This window comes from Somniosus microcephalus, chromosome 7 (genome assembly GCF_052327205.1).
Source record: "Somniosus microcephalus isolate GS21.2 chromosome 7, FLI_Smic_1.0, whole genome shotgun sequence".
Lineage (NCBI taxonomy): Eukaryota > Metazoa > Chordata > Chondrichthyes > Squaliformes > Somniosidae > Somniosus > Somniosus microcephalus.
In genome coordinates this window covers 231750056-231760125 of record NC_140993.1, presented here as the reverse complement: position 1 = coordinate 231760125, position 10070 = coordinate 231750056, and positions in this window count along the sequence as shown.

Genomic DNA, 10070 nt, shown 5'->3' with positions numbered 1-10070 from the left:
TTTAACCCCCAAAAATCAGGTGGATTGGGGTTGGGTTAAAGTGTTAGGAATCTGAAACCCAACCCCAACCTGCCTCCAACACGCCCATTTCCAGTTTTAACGGAGGTGGACGGGGGGTGGGGGTGGGGTGGGGAGGCGGACAGCCAATCCGTTCCCAGTGGGAGAGTTGGCAATTTTAAATATTATAATGAGGCTCCGTGCCTCATTTTGAAGCTCCATTTTAAAATTAACTGTGGGCGGGCGGGTTTCCCAGGCCACGGGGAACCCGGCAGCTAAAGGGAGACGAGGACTGCTGGACCCAGGAGGTAAGTGCCTTTCCACTTACCTGCTGGATCTAGCGTCTCTGCCTCAACAAACCCCTGCAATCAGACAGCCCCCCGCCGACACTTCCGATCTCCCCCCCACCCTCCTCCACGAGGCCTCTGATCTCACCCCGCCCCAGCCGCTGACCTCCCCCACCCCCTCCCAGCCGACAATCTCAACCCCCCCGGCTTCCGATCTCCCCCCCGGCCTCCGATGGCCGCCCCATCCCCCACAAGGTTCCCGATCCCTGAATCCCCCTCAAGCCTTCCGACCCCTCCCCCCGGTCCCAGCCTCCTCCAATCACTGCCTCTGACCCCGCCACCTGCACGAGGCACCATTTCTCCAAAACCCCTCCACCAGCTTTCTGATCCCTGGCTGCTGACAGCCCCTCCGACCTCCGATCCCTGGCTCCTGATCTCTACCCACCCTATCCGGCCTTCTGACACCCTCTCCTCCCTGATCCCGGCTTCCTCCGATTGCAGCCTTGCGACCCCCTCTGATCCCAGTCTTCTGAACCCCCCACCTTTCCAATCTCTGACCCACCCCCGATTGCAACCTTCTGACCCCCCTCCAATCCCCGGCCCCCGATCCCTTCCCCTACGGCCTCCGATCCCTCCCTCCTTCCTCTCTGCTCCCCAGCTGTGCCTGGTGCTGCAGGCCTACCTGCCCGACAGCCAGCCAGTCTCTCAATCTGGCTGGCTGCAGGTGAGGAACAGAGAAAAAAAATTGTTAATCAGGCTCTGCTGTTAAATTCAGCAGGGCCTGAGGGAAATCCTGACCCTAATCCAGCAACCCTCCCCCCCGCTCCCAACCCGCCTCCAAGTTAAAATCATGCTCTTAGGGCCAGGATGCAGGCTGCTGTCTCTCAAGTCTTTCAGCATCTGATATCGGTTATTAGACCAGCCAGTCCACTGACCAGTGGACTAACAGACCCAGGGCCCTGTGCAATGGCAATGGCTGGAGATGATCTGCCTGAGGCTGCTCTTTCTCCAGAGAGCAGCACACGTCGGGTATCTGGCCTTTCCCCTTAAAGTACCACATATGTAGTACATAGGTGATGACATCAGGCTGCCCAAGCACAAACTCCTCAGAGGCTCCCAGTGGCTCCATCCCAGGACCAAGCTGTCCAGAGAAGAGGATCACCTCAGTTCTATCTACCACAAGCGCAGCCAAACATCTCTTGCGATACTGACCCTCAGGCGGCATCTAGGAGAAGCACTAGAAAAGGCGAAAGAAAGGCATATTTGGACTCCTTGGGAAAGTACAGTTCGAGGAAAGAGTAGCACAGTTTTTTAACTTTTGTGTTAGTTGTAATAAAAGAGAATGGGGGAAAACTTTGGTTGATTAGCGCCTCCCATTTGCGCCCTTAGAGGCGCTAATGGGGCGCAAAGCAACTAGCGCCTGGGCGCGGTGACGTTTGCTCCATTTGAAAAATTGACCAGAGTTTTTGCGGTGGCGCTAAACTCTACCGCCATGATCTCCTGTGCCCATAGATCGTGACGTCAGTCGAGCGTGCAATGCCCCGGTAGCGCCCTGGGCCGGATATTGAGTGGTGCCCCCTTCCTTTCCACCTGTCGCTAGCAACGACAGGGAGAGGGGAACGTTTTGCAGTCGGCAAGGGGCTGGGGGAGTACTATTTAAAGGCAGCCTCTTCCTGCCGTTTTTTGTCGGAGACATTTTTGCACCACACATTCTGAGAGAGAGAGAGAGATTCTGAGAGAGAGAGAGAGACTTTTGGAGAGATTCAACGCTGTGTGAAGGAGTTTTGGCTACTGAGCAACACTTTGTAGGTTCTTTTTGATTTGACCTTCATTGCATCGATTTAGAAGAGACTGTGGGGGCTGCACTGATTCGGGGTGTCGTCCTTCACCTTCAGAATCGGAGGCATCAGAGACGCAGAGAGGGAGTGGCAAACATGGCCAGACGGAGGAGGGCCAACAGGCCTCTACACAGGACGTCTTACCCTCCCAGGGTCTTCCGGGAGCAGTTCTCCTACATTCATTTGTCTGAGGAGCAGTGTTTGCTTAGGCTGTGCTTCAGCAAGGAGGTGGTCACTGAGCTCTGCCACCTGCTGCAACCAGATCTGCAGCCTCAACTGAGGACCAGGACATCTCTGTTGGTGGCAGTGAAGGTGACAGTGGCTCTGAATTTTTATGCCACCGGCTCCTTTCAAGCAGCTACTGGGGATATCGCCAATATCTCCCAGTTCACGGTCCATTGCATTATCTGGGAGATGACAAATGCCCTCTATAAAAGGAGACACCAGTACATCTCTTTTCCGATGACCCGGGCCAAACAGCATGAACACGCATGTGGCTTTGCTAGGATAGCGGGCTTCCCCATGGTGCAGGGCGCAATTGATTGCACGCATGTGGCATTGCGGTCACTGCATGAAAATGCAGAGGTTTTCCGAAACCACAAGGACTACCACTCCTTAAATGTCCAGTTGGTCTGTGACCACAGGCAGCTGATACTCACCGTCAATGCCCGCTATCCTGGCAGCAGCCACGATGCTTTCATTCTGTGCCAGACTGATGTCCCAGACCTTTTCCAGGCACCGCATCAGCCAAGTGGTTGACTCCTTGGGGACAATGGTTATCCATCTGCACCTGGCTGATGACACCGCTCCGTAACCCCAACACCCCTGCTGAGCTATGATATAATGAGAGCCATATCGCCACCAGGAACATAATTGAACAGACGATCGGCGTGCTTAAGCAACGGTTCCGCTGTCTGGACCACTCAGGAGGAGCCCTGCAGTACTCTCCTGAGCGAGTCTCCCTCTTCACAGTTGTATGCTGCATGCTTCACAACCTGGCAATCCTGAGGACCCAGCCAATGCCACCAGGGATTGGTGTACCACCGGAGGAGGAGGAGGAGGAGAAGGAGGAAGAGGAGGAGGAGGATGATCAGCAGCAGCACCAAGGCGGGAGGGAGGCCCACAATGTTGACACTGCAAGGGTCGTCCTTCAACGGCTGATAACAAGCCACTCCGAGGCCCCTATTCAGAAGATGGCTTCTGGCATGGAGAACAACATGATGGAAAGCAACCCGCAACCCCTATAGCCAGCCAAAGCAGCAATGATTCCAAAGGCCAAACATGTACATTTTGAATATAACAAACACAGCAAATCATTAATTAACATAACTAGTTCTCACAAGCTGTAGATAAAGGCCAAAACACTAAACAAAAGTTATCAGATGAACCTCGACCTTTAATAAAAACATTCACACCATTTCTTTAGACTTCCTACTATTTGTCCTTTCAGGGTGATCTCCATCCCTTGCGCATTTCCCCCCTTCCCACCCTACTGCTCCTCCGTAATGGGGCCCCAGTAGCTGCAGCAAGGCTGGTGGAAGGCTGCTGAATGTCAGATACTGAGACTGGAGATGGGCTTGAAGGATGCCCTCGACCAGCTCTGGGCCTGGACGCCCCGGCTGCAGATTGCACCAACTCTGCATGGGCGGCAGCAGTCTGGGCTATAGGGCTAATGGGGAAGTGCCAGTTGTGGGAGCAGGAATGCTGTCATCCTGAGAAAGGACAGCACCTCCCTGCTCGACCGACACACCGGCACTCCCACGGGGCAGCACCTCAGCATCCAGAGCAATGTGCTCGAGCACAGATTGCTGGCCTGCTGCGGCACCGTGAGAGCCCCGGGGCAATGTGGCCGAACCAGCGACGATGGCAGCAGTCAGTGCTTGCGTTACCTCAATCTGAGACTGCATGAGAGCAGTCAGAGATTGGATCACTGCACCCAGTGACTGAATTGCAGCACTAAGCCGTTGCGTTGCGTTGGCCTGTGCTGCAGCGGAGTGCTCCACACTCCTTGCCAGTGCATCAATGCTTTCGGGCACGCTTCCCACTGCAACCATGAGCTGAGTGTGCATGTTCACCGCCTGGGTGTTCATTTCAGTGATGAGCCGCTCCTCCACTGCGTCCAGTGCAGCAGGACTCGCTGGCCTACATCCCTCCGGGGAGATGGCCCCTGAGCTTCCCTAGCCACATCGCGTTGCTGCAGCCCGCTGGGTCCTGGAGCTTCACTCTCATCAGACCCTTTCCCCCTGCTCCCCTCCAGGGAAGATGTGGTTCCAGTGTGGGCATGGGCTTCCTTGGGAGATGCTGGCGCTGAGGCTCCGGCTTCCTCTTCCTCCTCGCCTGCGGCTTCGCTCCCACTGGCAGCTTGAGGGCCCGTCTCCTCAGCTCTTAATAGCCCTTAATGTATGCAGCCATGTGCTTGCCTGATGTGCCTCCCATAGTTGAACAGCCCTTAATGTATGCAAGGTGTGGAATCTGCGTGTGTGTTTTATGAGATGGCCATAGGTCTTGGATGAGTGTTGGGCATTTGCGATTTTTACGCCCTCTGGGAATAGAGTGAAGTTGAGATGGAGGGATGGAGAGGTATTGAAAAGCAGCCACTCACCCTGACCACCCGACTGAGGTCGTTGAACTTCTTCCGACATTGTGTGTGGGTCCTGGGCACCATGCTCCTGGAGGAGACGTGCTGAGCCACCTCCCTCAACACTCTTCTATAGTCGCAGGGCAATGGTCTCCTGCCACTCTGTGGGTAGAATACTGATCTTCGGTGCTCCACTGCGCCAACCAGAGCCACCAAGGCCCAGTCGCTGAAGCACTGAGCTCGTTCCCTGGGTCTCTCCATTGTTCTTTGCAGCAGATTTGAAGTTGAGGTCTGTCCAGTCTGAGATTCAAGGTTGCAATGAGCAGGGTGTGACTGGAGAGCAAGATCGACCCTCCCCTTTAAGAACTGGCCGGCGCCAGTATGTCTGTGTTCCATTGCTAACTGACATCACCTGAGCTTCGCCAGCGCTCTGAGGTAACGGCTCACTCCTCGAAGTTAGCGCCTTAAGAGAGGTGTGTAGCACCTGATTTAGCACTCCAATCACCTCCAGGGGCAATAGAAGCCAAGTTTGCAGTCGGAGGCGGTAACTTATGCCAGGTGTAAAACTTTGCGCCCGGCCGATAATTGCGCCCCAAACAGGGCGATACCGAATTTCTCCCCCAAGGTGTGCATTCATCATACTCAGTTATTCATTCATGTTATGTAGATTTGCTTGATCATGTGGGGCCAAAGAGATCTTATGTGATGTGATCTTTGAGTATGTGTACTGGATTGAATGATTTGTTATTTATGTGAACCCGCCCCCGCACTGTCCAGGAGGAAGAGCAAGACCACCTCAGAGAAGCCTCCAGCCTCTGAGGGTGCACTGTCAGCAGACCCAAGCGCACCCAGTACCAGTACAGATATGCACACATCGGTGGGTGCTACGTGAGATAGAGTAGTGTTGTCACCTGGTGTCTCACAACTCAAGTGAGCAAGAGCAGAAGGTGGAGACAGGGACAGCGGTGGAGACTCCTCGCCGGAGGGCGCAGGTCGCTCCCAGCTCTGCTTAGCTGCATGCAGACGCTGAGCCTCGGGGGCCATCCAGAAAGAGAGCGATCCTGGAGGTGCAGTAAGAAGTGGAGGAGGCTCTGACAGGTTTTGCGACCGCGATGTCTGCAAATGTTCAGCGAATGGAGGAGTCCATCTCCAACAGGACCACCACCGAGTAGCAGGCGATGGTGACAGTAGGCTCTTCCATGGAAAGGATAGTCACCTGCATGGAGCAGCTAATGCACCACTCACAGGAGCACATGCTATCTATGGAGAATAGATGGCAGAGGTTCATAGCCCTCCTGTCTAGGAGGGATGTCAACCTAGACGTGGGTCCTCAAGGCACCACTGTTGTGCAACAAGGTGTTCTTCAGCTCTTTGTTAGCAGGGAATTTGGGTGGCCCATGAGAGGGATAATGTGACAGGGGACATGGAAGTGGGGGCTCCTCTCAAAGCACTTACACTTCTCCCCCATTGCCCCCCTCCCCACTCAGTCAGAACCCCAGAAGCCTCCTGCGATCGCGATGGCCAAGTCTACCCCTGCACAGTCGCAGGAGGAGCAGAGTTTGGCGGGGCCATCAGAGACTCCAAAACCCAGAGGACATCCGCCAAAAGTGTCTATGCAGTCGCAGCGGGGAAGTGAGCAGGCTGCCTTTACCTCTGCTGATGCCACAGGGGTAGCACCTCGTAGCAGCACGCGTAAGAGAAAGATGAAACACAAGTAGATGCACAAGGGTAGCCATTTGGGTGCTTTGTTAAATGATTCGGTAAAGTTTCCATTACTGTAATGTCACACATAAAAACCTTTATTTTCACTTCTTTCTGTCATGGACAAACTTGTGTGCAACTTTGGAAGTGGCTTTGTGAGTTGGAGTGAATGGTGAGACATAACGTTACCTCCAGCAATGGTGGTCAATGTGAAGGGAATAGATTGGTCATTGTAGGAATGCTTTATGGTGATGCTGTGGGGTGGTGCCAAACTGGCGCAGCATGCGGCAGCCAATTGGGTGTAATGCGTAAAGTTAAGTAGATCTGGCCATGATGAGGCCTCCCGGGCAGCAATGTGCTCGGGTGCTGGTGGGATCTGGACCGCAAGTTCCTCCAGCTCTTCCTGCTCCTCATCTTCCAGCTGATGCTTATCCTCCTCCTCCTCCACTGAAGAGGCTGTGCACTCAGTGCCTTGCTCCTCATGCAGCGCTAATCCTCACTGCTGTGCTACGTTGTGCAGGGCGCAGCAGACCACGACAATTCTGGAAACCCTGGCTGGTGCATACTGAAGAGCTCCTCCAGACCTATCAAGGCATCTGAAGCGTATCTTCAGCATCCCTATTGTCTGCTCCATGACACATCTGGTGGAGATGTGGTTTTCATTATATCGCTCCTCAGCCTCAGTACTTGGCCTCCTCAAGGGTGCCCTGAGCCATGTTTTCAGTGGATAGCCCTTGTCTCCAAGCAGCCAGCCGGAAAGTCTGTTTGGAGGAGCGAAGAGCTGAGGGAGGGTGGACTGGTGCAGGACGAAAGAGTCATGGCAGCTGCCATGGAATTTTGTGCACACAAGAATGATGATCTTCCTATGGTTGTAGATGAGCTGAACATTGAGAGAATGGAAGCCCTTGCAGTTGACAAAGACTCCTGGGTTATGATGGGGTGCCCTGATGTCCACATGTGTGCAGTGAATGATGCCCTGCACCCGTGGGAAGTCAGCCAGAGCGGTAAAGGCCAGCACTCGCTGAGTAACACTGGCTTCATCAGTGGCAAAGTTGATATAATTGGTGGACTTGTCAAAGAGGGCATCGGTGACCTGTGCAATGCATCTGTGGGCAGCCGACTGCGAGGTGCCACAAATATCTTTTGCAGACCCTTGGAATGAGCCTGAGGCGAAGAAGTTGAGGGTGCTGGTGATTTTGACAGCCATTGATAAGGCATGTCCACCCGCAACTCTGGGCTGCAGGCCTTTCTCCAGCAATCCGCAAATGTTGGCGACGATCTGGCACGATAGCCTGAGCCTCCTTTGGCACTGCTGCTCCGTCATGTTGAGGAAACTCATCCTCAGCCTGCATATCCTGTGTTGGAGGTATCGCCTCCGGTGCGGTGCAGCCCTGCGCTGATGCCCTCTGTCTTGTGCAGCATCAGATGGTTGAAGAGAAGGTTGGTGGTGTTGTTGTTGGTACTGCTGGTGTGCCTGGTGCTGCTGGTGTTGGGGCTGATCGTAGTCCGATTCTGAGGACCAAGGTGAGAGAATATAAAGTGCACCCATGCTGATGGAATAGATGACAGGTGAAGTAGAGGTGACAGAAGCAACCTGTCAATGGTGTGATAGGTTCTACCAATGAGGTGCCAGTGGATCCTGACTTTGCTGGAAACATTTGCAACCTCGAGAAAGCTAAATCTGTGCTGACAATGCAGTCAGCAACAGCATCTCCTTTAGGAAACTGACCAGCTGTCAGGTGGGAGTATTTATTGTACTTTTCATCCTGTGCACTAATGAGGTGCATCAGTGGCCACTGAACCTCCGCCTCAGGTTCACAGACGTGGTTCCCGAGCTGCTTGATTCCCATGTTCATCCAGGGAAATTTGAAAGGTAGGGCTAAAAAGATGCTTAAGGGTCTGATAAGTACCTCATAATGATCTCAATTACCTTGGCCACCTCTGCCATTCGGGTTGCTGACACGCTGGCAAAAATGCAAGAGGGAAAGGCACGTGGCAGCGGAATGACGGCGCGTTCCCGACCCACTCCAAGGTTTTTCAAATTTCCCTCCCGACCTGCCTCCAATCGCGCCCGCACGGACCCCATAAAATTCCGACCTTTATTGATAGATGATTCAGTGACGCCCCTTGCAGCCATCACTGAGGTGTCTTCTGAATGATGGTCCTCCTGTTGCTTCACTCCATGCTCTGCTGCCTCCAAAGCAGCTGGAGCCATATCTTGCTGAATCGCCATGTCTAGGCCATAAAGTTGTGCAGGGCACAAGTGCTCCTTTAAGACTCCTATGGTTCGCTCTGTAACAACTCGGGTAGAGGCATATGCCTCATCATAATGCTCCTCAGCTGCTGCTCTTGCAACTCTTACAGGGTCACTAACCATGACAGCAAGGGTTGTGTCACCCACAAGCCATCCATTCACTTGACCATCTTCCTTGAAGAGCACAGAGAGGGCAGAATTTCTGAGGGTGAATGCATGATGGGAACTTCCAGCAATACCAGCATTGACTTAGAGGATTAATGGCATCTGGCTGCACACAAGCTGGACTTTCAGACAGTGGAACCCCTTTCTATTAAGATGCGTGCCATCTTTTGCCCTGCACTTTGGGAAATCCAGTAACATAATCAAACTGTGTGGCCCTATTGTGATGCTGCCTTGCTGCCATTGCCAAACTGGGTGAATTACCGGGATCTTCTAAGGATTGTGTCAGTTACCTGATAAATACATGCGCAGGCAGCGGCCTCCGTGAAATTACACAGACCCCCTGTGGCTGTTTGAAATCAGCTGGTGGCATAAACATTGTGTGTGCTGTGACTTTCACAGCGCAGACAGAGCTGTGTGGGCAGATAATCGTGGCTGCAGGTTTTCATGTAATAGCTACCAGAGCTCCCATATTGTGTTTTTAGTGGAATGCACACTTCTCATACAGAGGTCCTCGCTGACCTCTTTATAAGATCGGTGTATCCTGTAAATTCTTTGTGCAGATAATATCTTGTAGGATGCAAGGGTTCTTCATATTAACCCTATGGCCTTCCTGAAGAGAAAAGGTTAGCGTTCAGCTGGCATCAGAGCAAAGATACATTATCATGCACATCCAGGAAGCAGTCATAATGCCTTCATTGAGTGGCATTCCATGGTGCCTGTATTATTTGAAGCAGAAGAAACATTGGCTGGATTGCTCTTAGGAGAACAGGACCATCCTCAGGGCAAACATGGTTGCCCACCTCATTGAGAAGACTAAGGGAGCATCTAACGCCTTAGCATCTGTTTACTATTCACTGGCTGCCACCTCCACCTTCAAGAAAGGTGCGCCATTTAGTTTTGGTACAATGCAAGAGTGTGTGAATAAGGTCAATGATTGTGCACAATATTTATCGGTGCTTTTTGGTTGATATGGGAGGTTGTGGCGGAGACCACATAGGGACAGTAACACAATTCACTATGTATAGCCAATGGTGTTATCGCTCCACGTTATGTACAGAACTTGGTTGGGTTATCGGGGCAGGGTCCCTTTAAGAGTCGTCGGTTGTGTGATGACATCATAGCCCTGCAACGAGGCCGGTCCCTCAGTCCATGCGGAGAGTTAATAAAGCTAACACGCGTTTTTCTTTGCTGCTACGAAAGTCTCGCCGTCTGTTGATTTCCAGCGACTCCTGCATTGGTGACCCCGTTTC